General features: G+C 40.8%; 1 protein-coding gene across 5 annotated transcripts in view; it reads left to right on the forward strand.

Annotated features, from left to right (window-relative positions):
* Nucleotides 1-362: 362 nt before the first annotated feature.
* Nucleotides 363-27,318, forward strand: part of CDC42SE2 (CDC42 small effector 2) — an 83,437-nt gene continuing 56,481 nt past the window's right edge. The window contains exons 1-3 of one of the 5 annotated variants that reach the window (XM_062609864.1): nucleotides 363-497; nucleotides 1,327-1,384; nucleotides 19,674-19,746. The gene's annotated coding sequence lies outside the window, so the exon portion shown is untranslated. Of the gene's footprint in view, nucleotides 498-814; nucleotides 910-1,097; nucleotides 1,199-1,326; nucleotides 1,385-19,673; nucleotides 19,747-27,318 lie in introns of those variants that run through there. The other 4 variants (XM_062609866.1, XM_062609865.1, XM_062609867.1 and 1 more) reach the window with 4 other exon arrangements.

The following is a 27,318-nucleotide window of genomic DNA, read 5'->3' on the forward strand; positions in this document are numbered from 1 at the left end:
GGGCGGGGCGAGCAGGGGGCTCTGCGGCGCTGGCGCTGGCGCTGGTTTGAAAGCGCGGCGGCGGCGGAGCGGGCGGTACAGCGATAGGGCTGACGGGCAGCGGCAGCCGTCCTCGCCGCCGCGCGGCCTCCTTTGTCCCTTCCCCTCCCCAGCGCGCCTAGCCTAGCCTAGCCCAGCCCAGCCGGCAGCACGGAGCGGAACGGGCCAGGCTGGGGATTCCCCCTCCGCGCCGCCGAGGTCGCCATCTTCACCCCGACCTCGCCTCAGACCGTGCCGGCCGGGCTCCTGGGAGCCGTCTGGGAGCGCAGGAGAGGGCTGCGCCGCGAACGCCCGCTGCATGTGACCGTCGGGCGGTAGCGGCCTCCTCTGCGGATCTCGTCTGCGTCCTCCTCCGCCCTCAGCGCGGCGGAGAAGGGGCGCGGAGCGCCCGACAGAAGGGGACGGAGGTGCCGGGGCGCGGCGGGCAGACAAAGGAGCGGGCGCCGCCGTGGGCAGTGGTGAGTGGCAGGGGCGCGGGGCTCCTCGCTCTTGCCGCCCATCTTCCCCGGGGCGCCCGCGGGGCAGGTACCTGCCGGTGAGACGGGCTGCGCTGCTGCCACTCCCTTGATCGGGGAGGGGGATGCAAAGACTTGGGGGTGGCGGGAGCTGCCGTCCCTCAGCCGCCGCCTGAGTCCACCGGTGCTTCCCGCCCTGGCTTCCGCGCAGTGGCGAGCGAGGGCCGAGCGAGGTGACCGGGGCTGGGCTGGGCCGGGCCGGGCCGGGCGGGGCATTGTGGGGGGAGCCTCTGGCTCCACCGCCGCAGGAGTGGGCAGCGAGGAGGGCCGGACAGTGCCGCGGGCGCGGCGAGTGATGCTCAGCGGTAATCGCTCCTGACACCCGCACAAAAGGGAGCGAGCAACAGATTCTCCGGTGGGTGATATGAAGAAACGATGAAGAGAGTGTTCATTATTATTTTTGTTATTACTATTATTGTTACTATTCCTCCCTGCATTGGGGGGCAGGTGCTGCGGTGAGCCCCTGGGCGGGCGGCGGGGCCGCTGAGTGCGGCTCGGCCTGTGCCGGGCGCAGGGCGTGGTGCCTCGTCGGGGGTGCCACTCTGTCGCCCTGACCGCCCCGCACGGCGGCTGGAGGTTCACACGCTGCTTAGGGCGCGGGGAGCTGGGGCATAGCGGCCGTGACTTCGTGTGAATTCGGAGGGGTAACGTACTTAACGCGGTTACTTGAAATGCATTGCTTGTCTTGTGGCTTAAGCGTTTGGGTTTAAGGCAGTTTTTCTGCGTGTGTAACCTTGTGCTCTCACTAAAATTACGAATCTTGCTTTCGTAGGCCAGAAGAACATAAGTTTTTTCGACTCTTGACTCTGAAGTTGAATGTGCACTAAACTGTAAGTCTTCTGACTTTGTTTTTGAACTTGGATGGATGGAATAATTATTTTACATTTGTAAGGCAAAAACGTCAGAAGTCATTTAAGCAGATTTCTCCTGCAGATATATTCCTCCTGGACTGTGATAGCCACTAAAAAAATAGGAAAAGTAAAGAAAATCTGTAAAGGGGGGGAAGGGAGGGATTGTATTAAGCTCTCTTTTTAACTGTTTGTTGTTTTTTTTTGTGGTGGGCCTTATTTAAGTGTCAAGGCCTTACAGTCTCCTTTTAAGCTTTGATCAATGTATAGGAAACACCTGTAAGTGCAGTAGTAGTATATTTCCTTATATTTAACTGAAGTAATTGGAGATTAGATAATGGTTTTTTTTCCTTGTGCGTAAGGAATGTTTAGTCAATTATTTGCTTAGGTAATCTGATTAATAATAGCTCAGTCAAGGTACAGATGTCTTCCTGAAAGTTGTTTATTATGTTGTCGAACTAGAGATGCGATTTTGAAAGATATAATAAAATACTACATTTCTGTTACAATAAATTTTTTGAAGGGTGATAGGACTGTTCTAGATGAAACTGCAGAATGTGATCAAGCAAATTTATTGCAGCTACTAAAGAAGAAAGTAGCAGCTCAAATAAGCAAGAGATAAATCACTATAATTTTAGTACATATAGAAATTCTTTTATGTAGCAATAGTTGCATTACTGCTCGCTTGAATTTTTTTTCCTCCCAGTAGCTTGGGTGGGAAACTAGAATCTGGATGTAGCTGTTCAGATATCTAAAGTTGTTTTGTTAATGGATTATACTTCTTACACACTTTCTGCTTTGAGGAAAGGCTGGTATCCTTTCCACAGCAGAGAATCAGTTACTCTTATATTCAAGAAACTTCCTGGTAAAGTTTCTGTATATCTAGATCAAAGCTGTAGAGATTAGAAATTGCTATCTATAGTCTATAAAATGTTATAATGCACTTGTACACCAGCGGAATGAAGAACTCTGAAACTGTTATTAGGTGTAGCTTGTCTGGAAACGTTGCAGCTGCGTGATAGCTTAACTTTGTTTTAAAGGTTGTTTTACTGAAAAATAATTGGCAATTTGCTTATGCTGTCATATAACCAGGCAAAATACATTGTTTCGAACCTTCCTAGTAATTCTGACCTTACCAGGGTATAAGAAGTGGTGTCATGGTCTGTGGGAAGCCTTGTGGACATGGTGGTTTGTCGTGATAGGGAGAAGGCAGTTAGAAGTGTTTTAAATATCCCTTCATAGTTTCTGCTGTCCAAAAAATAAGTTGATGTAGAAGCAAGAAGGGGAGAAAAGAAATTGAGTGTGTTTTCCAAGTGGCTTTCTAAATATTTTACTGTGAATTTTATTTCTTTTTCTTTTTTTCTTTTTTTTTTCTTTTTTTTCTTTTTTTTTCTTTTTTTTTTTTTCTGCCTAGATACCAGAGCTTTATTTCCAGTGATAAAATATTAACCCTAGTGTCCAGAAATTGGATCATATGTTATAGAAGTGTTACAGTAAACAAGAAGTGTTAAATATCTCATTTCATGTTTCTCCCCAACAAGCAGTATAATCAGCACTCTTGCATATTTAGGAGGAGTAATGGGTTTGTGGTGGTGAAATAGTGTTAACCAGCAGCTGCTGCTATAATTCATTGTCCATTGGGGAGGAGTCTGTCTAGCACCTGGTAACTTGAGCAAGCCTTTTAGAGCAAACTTGCACAAAGCGTTTGATATTTGTGTCAGACCTTTTGACCCTCAAAGGTAGAGTGTGAAGGGGTTTTTCTGTCTCTCAGCTGGGATTTGCTAGAATTATAATACAGTATTAGAAAAATACTTTTTCTTTACACTGTCGACATACGAATGCCGAGGAAAACATTTCATTCTATTGTGTATGATTGAGGTGGCATTTTTTTGAAGTTCCAAGATTTTCTTTCAAACTTCAGAATGGTGTTGAGGCATTTGCTTAGTGTGATTTACAGACCAACCTTTAGGCATAAAGCATAATTAGTCAATAGTGGAATTAATTTAATCAGTAATGTGTTTAAAAAAAAAGTTTAAATACTTGTTGGAAGTACCTCTCCTGCAGGTCTTGTTTGTTTGTTTGTTTCATTTTTGGTCATCTTGTCTAGTTGTGGAGTGGCAAGTTATATGTAAGCTTAGCATACTAAATTACTAAAGAAAATCTCTTATGAGTGTTTTGAAACTCTGTCATGATTTCTGTTAGCTCTGTGTGCAGAAACCCACTGGGTTCTGTTCAGTGTCTCTGAGTATTTGTATGGAATTAAAATACGACTAACTTTCACTAAGTATAACTTTTTGAGTGATACTTTGACTGCTCAAATTTGCTTTCAGCAACTTAGTTGCAATTCTTGATTATACTTGACAACCCCTGTCCTGGAACTGAATAGTAATTTATCACCAAAATCATTACTGCAACAGGTGTTTTTCCTAGATAGGGTCTAGCTAATATTAAAGACTTAAATAAGCATGTGTCTGAAAGACTGTTATCTTTGGTCGCCTCCCTCCTTAACCTCTGGGTGTCTGTTTCTTGCTGTAAACCTCTCTGTGTGCTCAGATAGAGAAAATGGGCAAAGACTAGTGTGGCTTTCTGTATACCCTTGTTGTACCTTGCTGTGTTGTATTCATAAAAATGTATTTGCCAGTAACTACCATATCTGTTTAGTATTAGACTTTCTGTGTTTCCTAATCTTAATATTGGCCTGTAAAACAAATAACTGAGTTTTAAGAACTGAAGGATGTTGTGAAAGTGTTAAGTCACTGTGTTGAAATCTTAAAAGTCACAGAAATGCTTTCTTACACATGCTGAAAGATTGTAGGGAATTGGCTGCTAATTACTCTACAAATGTGTCTGGTAATGTATGTCTGTCTTCTAATGCAATTGTATCGGTTATTAAAGTATACTTAGGGTTAACATGAAGGAGTTTTTCTACTTGTCTTGCCATATTACTGTTGCATTAAAAGTACTAAAGCTAAGTGAACAGAATGGTGACTGCACAGTTAAATTACTTTATTTTTATTTTTTTTTTCAGGAATCAATTTTTGAGCAGACTAGATGGAGCTGCATTAGGATAGCAGGGGCATAGTGTTCCTTCCTTTAGCCAAGTCTGGAAAGAAAATAAGTGCGGGGGGTGGGGGGGGGGGAAGGGGGAGGAGAAATGCTTTTTTGAAGGATGCTGATCCTGAGATGGGTAGATTGGATTCTGATTTCTTTAGAAAGATCAGTAAATCAAGAGACTTTTGAGTATTCACAGTCACTTAAAGGTTTCAAGATGTTTTGATGAAGCAAGTCTGTCTTGCACTATTAGTGTCTTCTGTTTTATTGCACGAGTGGTGATGATGTGAAGAAATAATAATGAATTCAAGGAACGAGCAACCTGGAGCAAATGTGAGTGGGTAAGAACTAACAGCTTCACTGGACATATTGAAGTGGGAGCTTCATATAAAGAGCAGATCGAAGAGGAAGTTTAACTGTGACAAAGCTGGAAGTTATTAACAAAAAGAATGTAGGACAGTTAGGCTGGTGAGTGTCCTATGGGAGGATGTGTTCTTGAGGCCTGTTACATAGCTTCATAACTCTACCTGAGTACACCTTTGGTCTGTTTCTAACTCAGTGTTTTGTGTGTGGTTAAAGTGGATGTGTGAGGTGAAACTATTAGTCCAAGGGTAATTACTGTCCCAAGAGAAACAGAGATTTCTCTTTGATTGCTTCTCCTCAGCTCCAAGAAGAAGAGGAGCTCTTTTGCCTGTAATGAAGGCACAGTTAAGGTAGTGCAGACCTGCTTCAGAGCACTCTTTCATATTCTTAGTGTCACATTAACAGAAAGATTTGGGAGGAAGGTATAATGTGGAAGACATAAGGTGTCAATGTGATTATCAGCAGGTTTTGTAGGCCACTTCCTGGAAACATAACTATACTGTATTAGCAGTCCCCTCTGATTTATTTAACTTTCTGTCCAATCAGATTGTTAATATTTGTCATGAGATGTCAGAGGGAGAACTGGTACCCTCTTTCTGCATATGCAGTAGAGCGTCAGAGTGGTACATTGGAGAAGTCAAGCTGCTAAGAGTTCCACTGCTGTTGAGCTTGCTTCCAAGTTGCGGTTAAGGTAAATTCAATAACAACTGAAATGGATCTCTGTGGGCTGTGTTCAGTGGATGTCTTGCTTATTTGGCTGAAGTTGAAAATATGCATATAGGCAAACGTAGTAATGTCAAAGGTCTATGGGCTTGCAGTTATGTGAGAACTTGAACTGATACTGTGGTTATTAGAAAACTGTTAGCCCAGTTCTTCACTGGGCAGAGTTTGAATCCTCTCCTCCCATACATAAATTCTAGCAGAAGTGTCACGGCCCATAGTGAGGGGACTATAGAAACCAGTCTCCCTACTTGGAGGAGAGGTCCTGGAGGAGAAATTGCAATTCATCCGTATTCTAAAGGAGAAACTCTCATCTAAACAGTCATGGGCTCCTAATGCTGGGAGATTGATTAGACATGGTGATGACCATGCTGATCCATAATTTTTCACACCAGAACAGTTACAGTACTTAGAGTTGCACTTCAGGCAGGCAAGGATAAAATGGTGTAAGTATCTCTAACCATTTAGGGTAAAACAAAGAGCTGTTTGGTCAATGTATAAATCATTGTACAAGGGCAAAACAACACATGAGCAAAATAACTAATTAGAGTACAGTATTGTTTGCTGCGTATTTTGGTGTCTTGTGCTTTTTGTTTTTAATACAAATTGCTCTACAACTCTTTTTTGTACTGAGTGTACATGCCTTGAACTTTATCAGTTGTTACACAGAGTTCAGAAGCATTTTGTTAAGAAAACTTTCTTTCCACAGAATAGAATCATAGAATGGTTTGTGTTAGAAAGTACCTTAAGATCATCTAGTTCTGGACAGGAACACCTCGCACTAAACCATATCGTCCAAGGTCTGTCCAACCTGGCCTTAAGCACTGCTAGGGATGGAGCATTTACCACTTCTTTGGGCAGCCTGTTCCAGTGCCTCACCAACCTCACCGTAAAGAACTTCTTCCTTATATCTAACCTTAACTTCCCTTGTTTAAGTCTGAACATGGTACCCTTCTCCTACCCCTACAGTCTCTAATGAAGAGTCCCTCTCCAACATCCCTATAGGCCCCCTTCATATACGGGAGGGGTGCTCTGAGGTCTCCATGCAGCCTTCTCTTCTCCAGGCTGAACAGCCCCAACTTTCTCAGCCCGTCTTAATACGGGAGGTGATCGAGTCCCCCGATCATCCTCATGGACCTCCTCTCGACTTGCTCCAACAGCTCCATGTCCTTCTTCTTTTGAGGACACCAGAACTGCACACAGTGCTCCAAGTGATGTCTCACGAGAGCAGAGTGGAGGGGCAGGATCACCTCCTTCGACCTGCTGGTCACGCTCCTTTTGATGCAGCCCAGGATACGGTTGGCTTTCTGGGCTGTGAGCACACACTGAAGCCGGCTCATGTTCAGTTTCTCATCAACCAGTGCCCCCAAGTCCTCCTCTGCAGTGGTGCTCTGACTCTCTTCTCTGCCCAACCTGTAGCTGTGCCTGGGATTACCCCAACCCAGGTGTAGGACCTTGCATTTGACTTGGATGAACTTCATGAGATTGACATTGGCCACCTCTCAAGCGTGCCAGACTCCTTCTGGATGGCATTCCTTCTGTCCAGCGTATCAACCGAACCACACAGCTTGGTGTCATCAGGAAACTTGCTGAAGGTGCACTGAATCCCACTGTCCCTGTTTCTGACAAAGATGTTGAACAGGATTGGTCCCAACAGCAGTCCCTGAGGGACACTGCTCATTACCAGTCCCCAGCTGGGCATTGAGCCATTGACTGCAACTCTCTGTGTGTGGCCATCCACACAATTCCTTATCCACTGGCTTGTCCATCCATCAAATTGATGTCTCTTCAGTTTAGAGACAAGGATGTCATACGGGACAGTGTCAGATGCTTTGCACAAGTCCAGGTAGATGATGTCAACTGTTTTGCCTTTATCCATCAGTTCTGTAGCCCCATCATAGAAGGCCACCAAATTTGTCATGCAGGATTTGCCTCTAGTGAAGCCATGGAGTTGTGCACATTCAGGTTCCTAATACTATCTTGAACCTGATCCTCTCCTACAGCGGGCCTAAGATCTTCATTCTCTCAGTCCCTGCATCTGTCTTCCAAATGGAAGGAATGGAAAGTGTGTTGTCAGCAAAGCATTCCTAGTCAAAATCCCAGTTGTCCTCATAGAAAAAATGTGTCAGTCTCTTGAACGAAGTTGGTGATTTCAGCCTTAAAGTAGTGTCTTTTTCTGTAAGTAAAGGCTTACCTTTGTATAGGCTTAATATACTTTTCCCTCACGTCCTTCTTGGAAGGGGATTTTTTTGACACCTTGCTTGTACTTACCCACTGAATTTGGAACCTATTTAAATGTTGTGCAAAAATTGGACTTTCTTGAATTGCACTTGGCTTTGTCAAAACAGTCATATTAGGTAAGAATTGAAATACTACATGCAGAAGGCTCTTTTGTTATATTTATTGGTTGCTTTTATCTCATGTTTAATAACTATTGTGCTCACCAATAACATCTCTAAATTGGCTCCATGTGATGCAGCTATTCTTATCAAACGCCAGTTGCTACAGGAATTCCACCTATTCCCTGAAAGCTTCCAGTGAACAATTTTAAGTTTGAGCTTGACTACCTATTTCCTCTCTTCACCTTTCAAGTGAATGTTATTTTGCTCTGATTTTCTCAGCTGAAGTCCTTTTCCAATAAAGCTCAGTTTTATAAGGCTTGTTCTCCTTTGAGATAATAAAAATAAATTAAAGCTTATGTAAAAAAGTAGTTTGAAGTCAAGAGTAGTTCTGTTCACCTGAACTGTATAAACAGAGTTTGGGATATGGTAGAAATTCTCCCGCCAAAAGTATATGTAAGTATTACAGAAGCAGGAATTTACTGATTTATTTGGTGGTTATATATCCAAGAAGTAAGTCAGTCTACAGGACTGAAAGAAAGGTTTAGAAATACTTGGTTTAAGTACCTCTGATTTTTAAGGGGAGGGAGGAGGGAGCAAGGAGTGGTCTTCAAATAATTGCTTCAGGTTTGGTATTTCATGCAGTCTTATCCAGATCTATTTATGCATCAGACTTATTATAATTGTCCTCAAGCATATGGGGGGAATAATTTGTGCAGCTAATGGGAGACTAGACTGTCAGTAGCTCTGGTGCATTCGTTCATTGTTGTCCTATCAAAAATTCATCTTGCACAAATGTTTACTGCTCCCACTTTGAGCAGATCACAGTGCATGTCACTGATCATGTCACTGGTACAGGTAGGTCTGCTGTGTAATGAAGTCATCTTATTTCAGTGTTGAAATAGTGACTTACCCTGAAAGATACATTTAGGTGCGTCCAGCTCTGTTATTTGATGTAATTATAACTTGTGTTCTGCTAAGCTGTTTTGTAATGAGTAAAGCCTTGTGGTACTCTTGAAAAATATTAGTTGAACTAACAGACCATATTGAAATGAATTCAGAGGGGCACGATGTCAATACAGTCACTCTATCTTGAAACATACATTTGACTCTAATGCAGTTTTTCTCATGAACCATCCTTCACTGCCAAGCTTCCTGTGAGGTCTCTGAAGAACAGCCTGTGAATCCTTGAACTTGCTCCTTTTACTCGTGCATTTTCAAGTGGTGCTTCCACTTACGGCAGGCCTTTCCTGGGGAGTCAGTAGGAGTGGTGAGGGATGCCTTTCTGTTTTAAGTGTTTCAAGTTAAACCGTGGTTACAATGAAGTACATGGTGAACCTCTCCTAGAGATCCTAAATTCATTACAGTTGCGTCTGTGAAGAAAGTCAGCTACATCTCTGCAAGAGTGCAGTAAGGGTAACCTTGCTCATAACTTGCAGGTAGAATTATGGCGAAGTCGTGTCCCATGTATTTCTTCATTAGAATCAGAATTGTGTTAGTTGTATCCCAAGGTGTTTACAAAGTAATATATGATGTTGTTATCATTATATATATAGGATAATACAGATGACAGATACGCAGAAAAACCAAGGATTGTTGCATTTGCTCCCTGTGCTGTGCACTCTGTTTTCAGGATATATATGTAGTCCTAGTAAGAGGATCCTAATTTCCTACGGTGGTACTTTTTTTTTTCTTTCCATCCCTCTCCCCTCACTTGAAAATTATAATGAATACAAAGAAATTGCATTTAGAGTGATCCCACTTGCGGGGAACTTGCAACAGGCATGGTCCTTTTATAGTCAAAGTATGTGTGCATTTTAGTGAAATAGTGCATGAATTAAGAATTCCTTTTAAAGAAAAAATGTTGTTCTGACACTTCCACAGATAGCTGCTCAAGTTTTGACAGGTGATTCCAGATTATGCTTTTTATACTGAATGTATGCTATTTCTTCAGTCCTTAAACTTAGTTCCCTTTCTTTCAGGGTCAGAAAGCATAATGTGAAAGCTTCGTTGCTTTGTTTCTACTGATTGAGGTCATATTTAGATTTTTTTTGTTAGTGTTCTTCTGTAATGACAGCTTTATCAAACTATTTGTCTTATTGTCTGTTTAAATATGATTTAATTTGTGTTTGCATCTATTCAGAGATGCTAAGGGTATTTCAAATACTGTACTGTTCTGAAATCCCAGGCAGCAAATTCTGCAAATCACCTTGGTTATGTGTGTGTATGTGAGAGGAAGGCTAGAGTCAGAAGCTGCATTAACAGAATCTGTTAATATTGCATATGCTCGGTATCACTAGCGCTGCTTGTTCTTTGATGTAGGTATATCCTTTGCTTAATTGAAAACAAAGTAGTGTGATGCAGCTAATAGTGCTTATAGTCCGATTCTTGATCAGGTTTCTTTGTAACTAATCCACTGAAATAATCAGGTATGTGGGTAATCATTCAGGAAATAGCATTTAAGGGTCCTGTAGCAAAGAAACTTCAAAGCTTCTTTGTTGACAAAGGTCTTACGGGTAGGCTTAAAAGTGTGAATGTGCTACAGCTAGACCTACATACTGAGGACACTCTCCTACTGATAGCTCATGTCCTGGTGGTTTCTGCCAAGTCATTGTGAATGTTTAAGGCTTTGATTTGGGTAAGTCTGTCCAGATGCTTTTGTACATGCAGTTGTTGCCGTAGGCACAGTATTCTGAAGTGCAGTCAGTGCTAGTTTTTTTTTTGGGGGGGCGGGTTGTTGGTGTTTTTCTTTTTTTTTCCCTCCTAAAAAAAAAAAAAGGAACTGTGTTCTGTTTTATGGTGCTGAAGCAGGTTCTTAATAATTAGCCTTAGTCAGTCCTGATGACAGATCAACTTGCAAGTTCCTATGAATTTGTAGGAAGACTGGTTGTGCTTTGTGTATGGGACAAGGAAAAGTTAAAACTGACGTTTCTTGACTCTTTACCACTGTAGTTTAAATAAACTGGGGGCTAGGAGAGGAGAGGTTTGTGTTATAAGGACGGTAAGAGGGCTGTAGCACCTCCGATATGAAGACAGGCTGAGAAAGTTGGGGCTGTTCAGCCTAGAGAAGAGAAGGCCATGTGGAGACCTCCTAGCAGCCTTCCAGTATCTGAAGGGGGCCTACAAGGATGCTGGGGAGGGACTCTTCATTAGGGACTGTAGTGATAGGACAAGGGGTAATGGGTTCAAACTTAAACAGGGGAAGTTCAGGTTAGATACAATGAAGAAGTTGTTTACTGTGAGGTTGGTGAGGCACTGAAACAGGTTGCCCAAAGGAGTGGTTAATGCGCCATCCCTGGCAGTGTTCAAGGCCAGGTTGAACAGGGCCTTGGGTGACACGGTCTAGTGTGAGGCATCCTTGCCCATGGCAGGGGGTTTGGAGCTTAAGATCCTTTCCAGCTCTAGCCATTCTATGATTTATTTTACCTATTATGGTATTGATTGTCTTAGATGTTAATGAGTTGCAGTAACTTACTAGTTTAAAAATAATAGCACACTGCTACTGACAATTACAGGTCATTGATACTGGTTCAAAATACAGATTTGTCTCAGATGGCCTCGGAGAATGGGCTTCTTCAGTCTTTTATTTCATAGAGAAACCCTATAGCAAAATCATGAAGAGGGATGTGGAGTTGAAATTCCCTCTCTGCATTAGGATTCAGGTGGGTCAGGGAGGTTCAGGAGAGCTGCCTGTGCCATTGGCAGAGCAGAGGAATTAGCCTTGTGTGACACGAATACTCAGTCAAACTGTCGTGAGCTTACACAGTCAGATACAAGTGAGCCATCCGTGTATGCGTTCACATCACTTGGTGTATTTTGTTTTCACAACGTTACTCAGTTGTTGTATGAAGTCTGTCATAGTAATAATGCTTATTACTGTGGTAGTTTTGCTTCTCAATGCCAGGCCTCCTTTCGAGAGGATAAGTGTGGTAAGTGATGACTTTGAAACTCTTTCCCTTAGAAAAACAAGCTGTGTTTTTTTAAGGCTGTTTTTGCAAAGGCTGAACTCCACTGCGTAGGGAATGGAGCTGTTTGTATAGCCAGTGACTTTCTAGGTCCTTTCTTTGCTTGTTGAAGAAGATGTATGTTGTCCCCTAACGGGGTATCTCTCTTTCTAGTTCTTTACAAGGCAAAACTCTAGGGTCAAAAGGACTTCAAACAATGATCTCCTGTAGTTTTGGGTGGGTTATTTTTGTCTGTTGATTACTTTGGCCTGTCTGCTGTTACATACAGGATTTGCAGTAGCACACAGGTTGATTGTCACCTGTGTGATTTAAAGCAGACAGATAAGGTGATTATTCATGCTAGATTTTGAAGCAAGAATTTAAGTAAATTATATGCTTTATCTGATGAATCAGTTAAATTATTCATGGTAGGTTCTCAAAGTCTGTGTTGGCAGGTATGAAAACATAGTATGTGCTTCTGAAAAGCATACTATTAAATGCACCTTCCACCCACCAAACCCCCTACTGGTATTAGACTTTGAGCCATTTAGTTGTGAAAAGGAAAGCTTTTGCATACGGCAGAAGAGGTCACTGTTAGATTTAGGTTGTATGCTAGTAAAAAATCTGCGAAAAATGTGTTAGCCCACAGATACTTTTTCCTTCGTTTTTGTGAAAGGCTTAGCCTCTCAAACATTGTAATACAGAATGACAGAGTAGTTACGGTTGGAAAGGACCTTTTCCATATTGAAAATTCAGTGTGTCTAATTGGAATGAAATACAAGATTTCACACCTTACATAGCTGAATTTCTGCACTCCCAATTTCTGATCCAGGTAACTTTCAGTGTTCTCCTTAGGGTGTTCATATAGTGTCGTCCATTCGTCATCCAAATAGACACACCTGTGCACCTGTGTCCCTGATAAGCTGAAGAATCTCATTAGAACAGAGAAGAAATAAGAAAGCTTAATGCCAGCACAGACAAAAAGGACCTGAGGGTCAGCCTTCTGTGGGTCTGACTTGTAATAGTTGCCAGGAGAATTATTATTGTGGTGTTCTTTTTTTTTTTTCCTTGGGGAGATTTCTTTAGGCCAGTGGAGGTAAATGTAAACATTATAAAATAGTGAAATGTCTTAATGTTACTGTCTTCTAAGGACCTCTTGAAAATAATATTTGAGATGGGGGAAAAGATATTCAGAGATAAGTTCAAGTAGGCTGCTGCCCCAAGTCCTCTTCTAGGCTAAGTTTCTGAATAGATACCTTCCTCCTTTAGAGGTATCTGAGTGTAAACTTTGCATCTACATTGTCCTTTAAAGGACTCAAATTTTGTGACATATCACTCTGATGGGAGAAACTAAAATTGCAGAATCATAGAATGGTTTGGGTTGAAAGGGACCTTAAAGCTCATCAAGATTTGGTTGATATTCAAGGATCACATGCTACAAGCTCAGGAGTGTTACATTCCAACTAGAAGGAAGTGCAGAAGGAGGGCCAGGAGACCTCCTTGGATGGGTAAGGAGCTCCTGAGGAAAATTCACATGAAAAAAAGAGGCTTATAATAAGTGGAAGCAAGGACAGGTGGCATGGGAAGAGTACAGGGGTGTTGTCTGGGAAGCTAGGGACCAGGTTAGGAAAGCTAAGGCCCAGTTAGAATTAAACTTAGCTAGAGGTATTAAAGATAACAGGAAGGGATTCTACAGGTACATAGCAAATAAAAAACAGACTAGGGAGAATGTAGGCCCCCTCAGGAAGCTCTCAGGAGAACTGGCTACACAGGATTTGGAGAAGACTGAGGTTCTGAATGACTTCTTTGCCTCGGTCTTCACTGGCAAAGGCTCTGACCACACCACACAAGTCTTAGAAGGCAGACACAGGGACTCTGAGAATGAAGACCTTGCACCCACTGTAGGAGAGGAGCTGGTTCGAGACCATCTTAAAAATGTGAACGTGCACAAGTCCATGGGTCCTGATGAAATCCATCCGTGGGTCCTGAAGGAGCTGGCAATGAAGTTGCTAAGCCACTGGCCATCATATTTGAGAAATCATGGCAGTCAGGTGAAGTTCCTGACGACTGGAAAAAGGGAAATATAACCCCCATTTTCAAGAAGGGGAAAATGGATGACCCGGGGAATTACAGACCAGTCAGTCTCACCTCTGTGCCTGGCAAAATCTTGGAGCAGATTCTCCTGGAAGGCATGCTAAGGCACATGAAAATCAACAAGGTGCTTGGTGAACAGCCAGCATGGCTTCACTAAGGGGAAATCCTGCCTGACCAATTTGGTGGCCTTCTATGATGGGGCTACAGAACTGATGGACAGGGGTAGAGCAGTTGATGTCATCTACCTGGACTTGTGCAAAGCGCTCAACACTGTCCCACACGACATCCTTGTCTCTAAATTGGAGAGACATCAAATTGATGGCTAGACCACTCGGTGGATAAAGAACTGGCTGGATGGGCACACGCAAAGAGTTGTGGTCAATGGCTCAATGTCCGTCTGGAGACCAGTAACAAGTGGTGTCCCGCAGGGATCGGTGTTGGGACCAGTCTTGTTTAACATGTTCGTCGCTGAGATGGACGGTGGGATTGAGTGCGCCTTCAGGAAGTTTACCGATGACACCAAGCTGTGTGGTTCGGTTGATACCCTGGAGGGAAGGAATGCCATCCAGAGGGACCTCGACACGCTTGTGAGGTGGGCTGATGCCAACCTCATGAAGTTTAACCATGCCAAGTGCAAGGTCCTACACCTGGGTCGGAGCAATCCCAGGCACAGCTACAGGTTGGGCCAAGAAGGGATTCAGAGTAGCCCTGTGGAGAAGGACTTGGGGGTGCTGCTCGATGAGAAAATGAACATGAGCTGGTTTCAGTGTGCGCTTGCAGCCCAGAAAGCCAACCGTATCCTGGGCTGCATCAAAATGAGTGACCAGCAGGTCGAAGGAGGTGATCCTGCCCCTTTACTCTGCTCTTGTGAGACCTCACCTGGAGTATTGTGTGCAGTTCTGGTGTCCTCCACATAAAAAGGACATGGAACTGTTGGAACAAGTCCAGAGGAGGGCCACGAGGGTGATCAGGGGACTGGAGCACCTCCCGTATGAAGATAGGCTGAGACAGTTGGGGCTGTTCAGCCTGGAGAAGGGAAGGCTGTGTGGAGACCTCATAGCAGCCTTCCAGTATCTGGAGGGGGCCTATAGGGATGGTGGGGAGGGACTCTTCATTAGGGACTGTAGTGACAGGACAAGGGGTAACGGGTTAGAACTTAAACAGGGAAAGTTTAGATTGGATATAAGGAGGAAATTCTTTCCTGTGAGGGTGATGAGGCACTGGAATAGATTGCCCAGGGAGATTGTGAATGCTTCATCCCTGGCAGTGTTCAAGACCAGGTTGGATGAGGCCTTGGGTGAGATGGTTTAGTGTGAGGTGTCCGTGCCCGTGACAGGGGGGTTGGAACTAGATAATTTTAAGGTCCTTTCCAGCCCTAACTGTTCTATGATTCTATGATTCCAAGATCCAACCGCCCTCCCATGGGCAGGGACATCTCCCAGCAGACCAGGTTCCTCAAAGCCCCATCCAGCCTGGCCTTGAATACTTCCAGGGATGGGGCAGCTGCCATGGTTCTTTGTGCCTTGATTTACATTCAGTGTTTCCTACCTTATGGCTCTTTTGATTCTAGATAGGCACAGCTCTGAACTCATTGACATTTCTTAGCTCAGAGCGTATTCATTATGGCTCTATTAAATTAATTGGTGTACCAGTTATAAGCATCATAACGAAATGATAACGTGCTCTCATGGCTATCTGCAGTTTTCTGTATGTATGTGACTTTGCCATTGACTGGAATGGAAGGATCCATCGTGTAAATCTGTGGGTATATACTATATATGGCTATAGAGATTTGAAAACTACTTTGCAGGTGCAAAATGAATTCTTTATATTTCTTCCATTTCTGTTTTTAATAGCTTGCAAAAGCATGAAAAAGTCAGGTGTTTTAATCAAGATAAAAGCCCAGATGAAGTTTAGATTTTATTTTATTTTTAATAAACTCATTTAACTGGTGAAGTTCTCTGTCTAGATTTTTTTATTTCCCCCCCCCCCCCCAAATGGGAAGGACTGCATGTTTGCAGGCTATTTAACTCTTCATCTACCATAAACTCGTGGCTTCTTTAGCATAAAAATTACTTCTCCTTAGGACACAAATGCATTTTTAAACCTTAAACTTTACTTAGTGTCTTCAAGTTCTTTATCAAATTTCAACCTGTTCTGTGTAATTAGAAAACAACTTGGAAAATGTTATGGGACTGCAGTAATTATTTTCTCTCTGAATTTTATACACTTAGTGCTATCGGAATTAATTTGCTCAAGTGTTATTCCTTACAACACTGTTGTAGCTGTCCTGTAAAAATAGACTTGTCATTTAGGTTCTCAAAAACAATGTAGAAGCTTCAGTAGAAGCACTGTACTAATAGGTATGTTACACCTTTCTAAGGCAACCTTAGGTCATTTATCATATTGATTTGTACTTTATCATCCTTGTTTTTATGCAGAGTTTTTATACTGAACTTCTCAAAAAGGCTAATACGACTTTTAAGCTGTGATGAACTAAGTGAAATAAATCATCTGAGCAGATAACGTCAGGGTAATGATGAAATTGCCTGCTAATGTTGCAACATCAGCAATTTCTTGTAACTGGTTAAATCTGTAATTTAATTATTATTTAGAAATACAGGACATTGTTAGCTCTGAAAATGAGGCTTCAGACAAGCATAAAGCTAAAAATTCATATGCAAATTCTAACACTTAGACAATTGCTATTTATAACTGACATTCTTAATGAATGGGTGACATGAACAAGTCTGCAATAAGCTGTCCAGACTTCATAGAAGGTGGTTACAGCTTGATTAGTAGTGTGCCTTGGCAGTACCTGCAAACAACTGTTCTTTCCATTCTGCTGGCCGGTACTCTGTGCCAGTTCATTTAATAGCCTTTCAAGCCAGAAGCCTACCATTTATAGGAGTGGTTTTGTGAATTAAATTGTCCATTAGGATGTGGGTTTAGTCTACAGGCTTTATTCATCTGGGACTCTAAATAGCTGTGATACGATGACTTGCAACTACTGGTCCAGATCTCATTCATGATTGACTTCTAAAAACGTTATTGTACAAGGATGGGGTTTATTTTTGTATTGTGCTGCTCTTACAGCATGGCCCTAGATTTCTAATGCTAGTGTTTAGGCAAGTGTAATTCATTTATTTTCTACTTAGTCTATTTTTCTTTAAGGAGATGGTTGGAAGAAGACATTTGGCTTAGAAGTCATGAATATAGATACTCTCGTGTCTACTGTTATCTCGCTTGTAATAGCATTTATGCATATTGAAATGACGTATACAGAATTTGAGTCTTCACATGGTTTTAGGATGTTATGTGTACTATTAACATGTACTTTGTGCTAACATCTCATATATATATACAAGATTGCTTCATTTTTCTCTTAATAAAATTTACTATTATGACTCTTTCTCCACTTTGATTTCAGTTGTATTGCATTTGGGTGAGGAGGTCCATGTTTGCCTACGGTTAAATTAATTGGTTCTCCTGTCTATATCAGATACTGCCCACAGAGTCTTTAACTTGAAGGTAGCCAACTTTCAGTGACAATTCAGTTACAAAGTTGATATCTACTCTAAAAATGCTGTCTTTAAGATTTTAATTTGCTTTCTTACTGAACTTCTTAGGCAATCAGTACAGTTTCATGTGTTATAAGCTGCTTGCTCTGCTGTTTTGTCTGAGGAACAGTTTATTGTGATGTGGTTATTTTACCAGGGGAAAGAAAAATTGTCAGAACTCTACTTACAGGTGTTCTGAATATAGTTCACATGGAGCCCAAGCACAATGATACTGAAGTGTTTTCCCTGTGTGCCTCTTTTCCTCTGTTTATATCTCCTCCCTTGCTCCAACTAGATGTCCCATCTTTGGGGCCTCTGTCCAGTAACTGCACATCTTATAGTCTGTCAGGTTTATTGTTCTGTTAATTAAAGTTTACTTTTGTCTCTGACTTATTCTGAGGTAACTGAAGATAAAGAGTAAGAAGCTATTGTCTGACTCCTTAGCCAAAGAAAGGAGACCCAAATACTCTTTCCACAGACTCTCATCATGTCACACTGGGGCAATGCAATCATCAAATACAAACAAAATGGCAGTTATAGCCATTTCCTAATACTATTCCTCTCAGTAATCTGCAGTTGTGAAGTTTCTCTTTCTGACCACCCAGATTTCTATCCTAACAAAAAAAGGTGATGAAAGCTTTCCGTCTCTTGACATGTAATGCTGTCTGGACAAGTTTCACCCTTCTCTTTTCCTCCCTAGCATTCTTCTCTTGATTTACCTTTCTTCTTTCATCTGCCTCACCTCTTTCTAGTCCATAATTTTTTATGACAGTCTCTTCTGAAAACTACAGAGGTAAAGAAAAAAAAGTCTAGATTTTAATCTGGCTTCTGACAGTCTGAGAACAGGAGACTTGTTTCCCTAGTTTGTGTGCAAGAAAGGGCTGAAATATGACAAACAAGACCTCAGTGAAAGTTGTCAAGGAAATGTCTTCCCATGGGGTGTAAAACATCAGGGAGCTCAAGTGTAGATGAGAGTTATTGGGGGGGGGGGGAAGTTTTGCTTGTTTGGGTTTTTATGTTTGTTTGTTTAGTTTTGTTTGGGGTTTTGTTTGTTTGCTTTTGCATTGGGGTTTTTAGTAAAATCTACCAAACATTGCCCTACCTGACATAGAAGATGCGTAAAATTTAATTTGCTACAACTTCTGCCTTATTTTACATGAATATTTGAAATGTGAACTGGATTGTCTGGGGCTTTCAGCTTTCCTCACAACTTCTGTTTTGAAACCCCTCTCTGATACGTGATTGCTTTCACAACAGTTCATCATTATAGGTGGATGCCCTCTGAATACAGGGGTGTTCTGGTTCATTGGGGTTTTGGGTTTTTCGTTGGCCACCGCCCTTTTTTTTTTTTTTTTTTCTTTTAAGTACATGTTTAACATCATTAAATAATGTGTTGCTGCTCCAACAGCAGATTTTAGAGCAGTGGTTCTTTTTGTCAGTCAGAGCCAGCTTTTATTATGAATGTTTTTCCTTTGTCTTATTGCCTGCATTACTTGTAATCCATCTTCCTTTTACTGAGAAATGCTGAACTTGGTAGAAGATGTCATAGGCAATAATTAATTACAAACTTGTTTGCTAAACCTCACACATGTAATGAGATTTAACTGCCAAATTACTTTTTTTTTTTTTTTGGCACTTAGGTCAAACCAGTTATTCTCTGAACTGCCTGCTATTGCCAGTGATCCCAAGGCTGATCAGTAAGAAGGATTGTGTAACCTTGCACACAAAAGTTTTGGAATATACATCTGGTTTAGGGCCTTTCCACCAGCTCCTGCTGGTACTAAGGTTTGACCCTAGCAAAGAGAGCTGCCAGAACTTGTGTTACTGCTATTGAGCCTGTGCTCCCTATTTGCTTCGTTTAACTATGTTGTACATATATGTACATTAACAGTGTGTAAGCACGTTGTTAGGTTAAGAATAAAGCATACCAGAGAGTGCACAAATTGATGAAGGTTTTTTGCAAGCACAGCAGTAAACAAGATAGCCTGTAATCCTTGAATTCATTCACAAATGGCAATAGCTCAGCCGTTCTGACATCTGTGGTATCCTGCAAACTGCTGATTCTCTTGGTAGCAACCTCTTGGTAGCTGTTTTCTTCATGCTAACATGAAATTACATTGCTCTTTGTTATAAATAATTTACATTATGAAATGTAAGAGATAGTTACTTATGCCATTTTTTTTCCTGCCTTGGTCTCTAGAATTGGGGATCTCTTCAGTGAGTAACTTGCTGCTTGAAGAAAGGACTAGACTAACTGAAGTTGAGGAATTCAGGTAGGCAATGTTGTCAGTTTACTTTTCACTTTAAATGTTGAGGTAAACATAGATGATAGATCTGTGAATATTTATTGTTGTATCAAAACCATCAAAGCATGATAGGGATTTTAACCTTAAGTAGGTTGGATCTGTTTTCATGGTTCTTCTCATGAAGCAGCATTTGAAGTGCCTCTGTGGTGATGAGCCCCTAGATAAGAAGGGCAGCGGAATTATATATGCAGATTTCCTTTGTGCTCATAATAAAACCAGATTAATATTCATATGTAATTTAGACTAACTTTAATAGGAGGCCCAGGTACTTTGTGACTCTCAATTAATTTAATTATTTAAATTGTCTTGTTGCCCCAGCAGACACTGATATTCAAGGTACGTGCAGCCATCTATACTTACCTAGATTTTCTTCCTTAATTTTCTTACCAAAGTGTATTCTCAATGGATTTGCTAATTATTTTATGTCAATTTCACATTCTTATTTCCTTTTTTGAAATAAGGCTTCTAAATAGGTCTCTAATACCTAATTCTTCAATGAGATGACGAAACTCCTTTGGTGTTCCTTGTGTGATACTTTTCAAGGCTTTTAATAATTTAACTTGCAATTTAATACCCTATGCAACTGCTTATCCTGGTTTGCTCAGTTTTTAAGGACCCATGCAGCTTAACTTTACTACTTCCTAATTCCCATCAAGTACACTTGCTTTAGTGTGGTGTTAAATAATGTAGATGAATGGCCACTGTTTTTAATCAGCTGAATTTGCCTCCAGCTAATTTCTGGGATAGATCTATTCCTATTTGACTTTAGTAAGTGATATGATTGCAGAGCATTTATGTAGGGTTAATTTCCGTGGGTTACACGAGCACTGAAGGAACAGTTAAACCCTGAAACTACTGCTGGTTCCTTAGGAATTCGTTCAGTACAGCAGCTTTAATTTTAGAAGCTTGTGAGTTCTACTTTAACATTATTCTTTAATATTTCATATTTTAATGTCTAAAAATTCAAATGAACCGTGCAGAAGAATTCTGTTAGGTACCAGTGCTTCAGGAAATGTGCATAAAAATCTCTTCCGCATGCTGCTTCGTCAGAAAGAGATGTAATTTGTGGAACATATTGCACAATTCTCCTCACTGAGAGCAAAGCCTGCAAAACACTTTCATTTCTCAGGTATTAGGTAATAATCTATTTTACCTTATTCTTTGTGCTTCTGAGCACCATTCATGAAGTATGTCATTTGGGTAGCAGTCAGGCTTGATGCTTTACCCTAAAAACATTCAATGTATACTGAATTTCATTTAAATACTGGTAAATGGCTAATATTAGTTTTCTGCTTTCTCCCTTCCCCCATGTTCCTTTGACAAGTCTGAAGTGTTTTCAGTATGACTGATGATACCAAACATGTTTGGGCGTATCCTTCATGCTGTGCACTTCCTTTTTATGAGCACACCTGGGGATTTTTTGCTGCTCTGATTTCACTGTCACTTGTAAAATGTTTCTCTCAGAGAGCCCAGGGAAGGAAAAGTCCACACATGAATTGACCCTGGAGAATATGTGACAAGGAGGTGGTTTTACTACTAGCGTAATAGTGAAACTGGAAGTGTAAGTGGCATACCAAAGAGCTGCAGTCTCTCTTGCTGGCCCTGCAGTTCCTCTTCTGGTCTGCTCCCACCTCTGGAGCATCCCTGGATATTTAGGTACCCAGCCTGTGAAAAAAATATTTCATTTTAGAATGAGAATTGGGTGTGAGGAGGAAGACTCTCTGTCCTTAAAACTCTGTAAAAAGTGGGGTGAAGGAAGAAGGAAATGGTAACCCAATCAGGAAATTTAAAATTAAACTTTAAAATTACCAATCCCTTAAAACCCCATAATCAAAAAAAAACCACCATGTGGAGGCAGGGGGAGGGGGAAGAAGAGAAGGCAGACAGTTGGGTAGCAGATGTAGGGGTGATAAGACCAGGTAAGAAACAGTGATGTTTGAAGAAGATGATTGAGGGGAAAAAAGGAGAATAAGGACTGTACTGCAAGCAGCAGAAGCATGAATGATTGCTGATGCAGGAAGACAAAATGGGAAAGAGAAAGGACTTCTCCTGGAGCACCGGTGTCAGTCAGTGGTTATTGCCTCTGAAGCAGGGGTGGCAGGGAGCCAGAAAAACTCCACAGTGCAAAACATGTGGATTTCATTCCTGTGCCAGAAACAAGTGAAGTGCAGTGGGTGTTCCCAAACTGTTGTATGCGTGTTATGTACATGCTCCAGAAGTGTCTGCAGGAAGCTTCAGTTACAGGTCAGGAAATACAGCCTTCCTGACTTGCCTTGCTGGCAGCTATGAAATTGGTGAGTGTAAAATGTCCATAAATATCTTAACAGTTTTTTTTTTTTCTAGCCTAATAAAACCCCATGCCTGAAGTCCTAATACTTTTCTTCATTTATCTTCGGTGTTTTGAGGTACAAACTGTCAGTTTGAAACACAGTGATGATAGAGTAATGCATGAGGGCCATTTCCTGCTGCCTCTTGATCTAGAACCCTGCAACTTTTCCTTCCCCTTTACTTCTGCAATTAGGTGGCTGGACTTGCATCTTCACTCACATAGCCAGTATCCCTTGTTGCATGACTCTGACCACATGGTTGTTAGATATAATTCCAGTCATGTGAAGAAGAGGGTGTAAGGCTTGAGGCTCTTCACTGTAGTTAGAATATTCCTCATCTGGTCTGATGATACTCTGAAACACGTACTTTAAAACTGCTTAGAGAAGACCCAAAACAATCTGGGGGGAAAAAAAAAAATTGAAATGTGTTTTCCGTATCTTATCCATTCTAGTATTTCTGTTTGTGACGTAATTCACTAAAGTTCTAAAATACTGCGGTAGGGGAGAAGGTGGAAAAATATATATTTTCCCCTTCTGGAGGTAGTGTCGAAATAGTAGTGAATTTTAGATAAATGCTTTTATACCAGTAAACAACTTGAGCTTGTCAAGGAAGCCCTTACTCCATTCACATCTTGCACTAGAAGTTTCTGCAGCACTACTGCAGTATAGTGTTGCAGGCAGAAGTACTAGCCTAAAATGTTAGCAGGCTATTCATGCGTTGTGTTTGTCTCTAAATGCCACCACAGAAAATCATGCATGTCTTTAAAATCTGAAATATGTCATCTTCTGCTTCACTTTTGTAGTAAGTGGCTTTCAAATTTGGTTCGTGGGCCATCTTTTCTAAGGTTTTAATGTATTTTAGTTTCCTGTTTAAGATAAAGTGTTTAGACTTCATCCACCACACTCTCATCAGCTCTGTATGACTCCAATTTAATAATAGATTCATGAAGTTAGAGCAGTGTCAAAAGGAAGTTTTAGTTCATTTATTTAATTGAAATTTATGTACTGTTCACTTTAGGAAAAAGGAGAAAAATGCACGATGTTGGATATTAACATTTTGTTTCATGAAGGATTTGCTTTTCAGTTTAACTTACATTCTGCATGCAACTCCCGAGACCTTTTCACAAATTGCTTGGTGTTTATTGTCTGTCTTCTGTACGTCAGATTTGTAGTCACCCTCCAATGTGCAATGCCTATCCATTCAGAAAAGCTACAAGTGTTCATGCATTATATAGCCAAATTAGATTGCTGTAGGTATCAGATAATTAAGGGATCCTATTCTATGGCATGAAATAATTTGAGATACTTAATCTATTAATTAAAGTAACTCAGAGGCAGAAAAGAGCTCATACTGAAGTCTGAGAATCTGATCTTTGCAGACTGGATGCAAAAGTGAACACAAGTGAAGGAGATCTATTTCCCATACTGTATCTAAATCTTGTTCTTGAATTCTGTGTGGAACTTATAACCGTGGCAACTCTTCATTTCCTTTAAAAGAAGAAGGTTAATATTCTTTGTTGTACTAGTGATCAGGTATCAAAAAAGAAAGAGGAAATAACAAGCAGGCTTTTGCTAATGGCCCAGTTTAACTTTCAGGTTCATCTTACTACAGACAATTCTACTCTGCTCTCTTTCTTTGAACCAGCAATTGCTAGAGCACACTGAAGGACATTTCTAGCTTTGTTTTTTGACATTATGTACAACTTACTGGATACTCCCTTAATAGGAAAAACAGTTTAAGCTCTGTTTTGAAGGAGGCATGTGTTCTGATAAGCACTTACTCAGGGCTTTGGCACATAGATTCAAAATACTGTCTTGAAAATCTCACCTGTATTCATCTTTGGGCCTGCAGATCTCATGGACATCTTGCTTTCTTCTTATAGTTTCACAGATACCTAATCGACATGTTTACTTATGTCCAAATTGTTGCAGTTTGCTTGAGCTGTTTAATGCTACCTGCTGTCCAGGAGAGACTGATTTAATTTCTTGGAATATGCTTCATTAAGATTGTATTAGTCTTCTCACAAGACACCATTCTGTGATATCATTTCCTTTCTCAAATATGAATGAAGTAATTTCTTGCTACTCCTGCCTCCTTAAAAGTGAGCTAGTAGCTGCAGCATTTTTCAAGAATCCTATTTCTTATAACTGAGTTAATTCAGATGAAGCACATCTTGTCTTTTTGTTCTGAAATGTATATCAATCTTTAATACTTCTACTCTTTCTTGATTTCCAGTTATTAATCCTAACAGAGATGTTATCTGTTACTGAGTAAATTGGGGAGGAAGGGTGAGCAGGGAAATATTTCCATTATTCCTCTTGCATAGTAGATCTGTTCCTCTCTTTGACTGGATTATGCATGATCATCCTTTCTTTTGAGGCTGGTTTGTTGAGACTTCATTCCAAGTATTTGTCAACAGTTACTCTTGTCAGTGGAGTCAGCCAGAGTTAGGTATAAATCATGTGCAGAGGCTGAACTGCATTTCCACGCTGTGAGCACATTGACTTGTTAGTATATTAGTTTGAAGGACTGGAAGAGTGGCCTCAAGCTACAACTTCCTTAAATCCCATTGAATTGACTCAGGCAGGAAAATAGGGATGGGGAGTTGCAGTGTCTTCAGTGGGATTTTTGTTTGCTTTTTAGTTAATATGCGTGAATTAAAAAATGAAGCTGGTAATGCCAGCCTATACGCCTTTTTAAAAGAGCAATCTTTTAAAGCGAGTGGCAGTATTGTTACCGAAAAGGCTTTTACTCTTGAGATAGAAATGTGAAATACCCTTTCTTAAAGCGAAATGTATGAGTAGTTGTTACTTATTATACACTTACATGAAAAGATACTAATTTCCTTAGGCAGAGAAGGGAGTGGAGGCATGGAGAGGCATTGTAATTAATTATTGGGGAAGGGGGTGCCAGAGGAATTGTTTGAAATCCAAATCTGTTCTTGGCTAGCGCCTGCTTCTCAAAAAATCCAGCAGGCTCAGAGTAGAAACTGGTGGGTACTTGGCACTTCTGAAAATCTAGGTACCTAACTTTCCACTTGAGTTTTGAGACGCTGCTAACATAAGGGTCCTAATGTGAGACGCCACAGGAGATGTGGGTGCTGCTGTATTGTATGTCTTCTGCCTTTTAATGAACTGTGACTTGAGTAGTTGAAAAGCCACACTGTGACATGAATCTCAGTAGTTCCAGCTGATTTCAAAGTGCAGATCCCCAGACTAGTTTGTACACAGATGTTTTACTTCATTTTTCTGTTGTAGGGAAAACAAACTTGTGGAAGATTGCTGACATTTTTTGTTGCTAACAGTTACCATGGAAGAAAAATATTATTTACTGTCAAAATCTCATTATGTACCTTCAGATAAGCCAGTCTAGAAAATTATTTTGTTAAGTTCTCTCTTACAAACACAATGGTTTGTTTGTTTCTATGCCCTCTTTCTTCTGCTTTCCATCTAAGTCCTCAATGTCTCCTGCACTCTTTGCCTCTGGATATTTAGGTATTTCAGCAAAGCTTCTTAATGCAGTGGGTTGTCTGTTCTTGTACCATTATAAGTCCTTTTACTTCCCCTTTTCTTCATTTTTTTTTATTTATTCAAAAATAAAATAAATCCAAAAAACCTGAACAAATCTCTGACCCAGTTCTTTCATATTGTTTGTAAACTTCAGGTCTGTTTCATGGGTATAGTTTTCTTTCGCTCTGCTCTGCTTTACTTATCCTCTCCTTCTCTGCTTCTCCCCGATCTAACACTATAGCTTTTCCTGTTACCTTTACATCTCTTCCTGTTTCTTTCAGCTGCTTGTATCTCAAAATAGCTGCAGTTAGATGCTACAGAATTTGGTGATGCTGTTAGACCCAGAATTTGAAGGCTGCTGGATAACGTGGCAGTCCTTTGAAGTCCTTTGTGGAGTGGCCCGAGAAAACTTCTGTTTTAAAAGCCTTGGGGAAAGTTTTTAGCTCTGCAAAAACTGACTGTAGTGCCATTTGGGGATGAGGGACTTGGTATGTATTACTAATGTAGCAGTGGAGGCTCTTAGATGCTGTTTGTTTACCTCATGTATTGCATTGCTGTGGCTAGAAACTTCTTTTACATAGGCATGAAATGCCTGGATATAAAGCTTTGTTGCAGAAAAGTCTGACTTCTGTTAAAGTTTGGGGACATAACAACAAAGCATGTGTTCATTCCAGTCTCTAGAGACTAATACACTTTGATTTCCACATATGTTTAACAAAGTCACATAGCATTTACTTAGCGGAAGCTTCTACAGTAGAATTGCACAGGAGCTATTGCTAATTTGATAGTTGGGCTCAAGTATGGAAGTGGTTTTTTGTTTGTTTCATTTCTGAGATAGGCAAGAATCTTCTGGAAGGAAGATACGTTCACATATATCCAGAAATAACTGCTTGTTTTGCAGAAACTGATTGTGTTCTGAGGACATGCTCAATAACACAGTTATTAATAACAAGTAGTTATGAAAAGAAAAAACATCTGTCACTTCACAAATTAGGAGCAGCAACTCAGAAAAGCTTCTGAAAGGCTTTTCACTATTTCGTTGTCCTGTTAGTATTTGTACTTTTTAGCAAGTACTTTATTTTTTAGGTCCTGCATTTTCAATATTACAGTAAAATAGGTTAGTCATCAGGAAGTGGAAAGAAAGCATTTATGCCAATTTTTGGAACTTCTGCAAAAATCTCAAATGCTTTGTGCCTTTCCCCATCAAAGTACCATGTAATGCAGTAATGAGTGAAAGCTGATGACCAATATGCACTGACTATTATTACTGGCTTACCAGCGCTATCTAGATTTTTAAAATGTCTGGGATATCAGTATATTATAAAGCAAGTTAAATCAGCATTTGTTTTGAAGTCTTAGTCTCAAGTAGAGGGTGATAGCTTTGTGCACATCTCACTGAAGCAATTGGAATGCTTGAGATCTCTATAAAAATAATTTATGTACTTAATAGATAATTTAAGATACTCAAAAATGAATGTACTAGTGACATAAAAAGCAAAGTCACTCTTTTGACAAATATCAACATCGTTCAGTACATTGCATGTTCAAGAATTACAGTTATTTCAGTACCACTGTGTGTTATTCTGTAGCTCCTCTGACTCTTACCCCTCTTTATCCTTCTAGTTACTTCTGGCTTGCTTGCTGCCTAATGTGAAACAGAAGTGTTAGTTCATTGTTAATTTGTTTGGGCTTGTTTGTTGTT

This window comes from Pezoporus occidentalis, unplaced genomic scaffold (assembly GCF_034315485.1).
Source record: "Pezoporus occidentalis ecotype Australia unplaced genomic scaffold, CSIRO_AGI_Poc_V1 ctg141, whole genome shotgun sequence".
Lineage (NCBI taxonomy): Eukaryota > Metazoa > Chordata > Aves > Psittaciformes > Psittacidae > Pezoporus > Pezoporus occidentalis.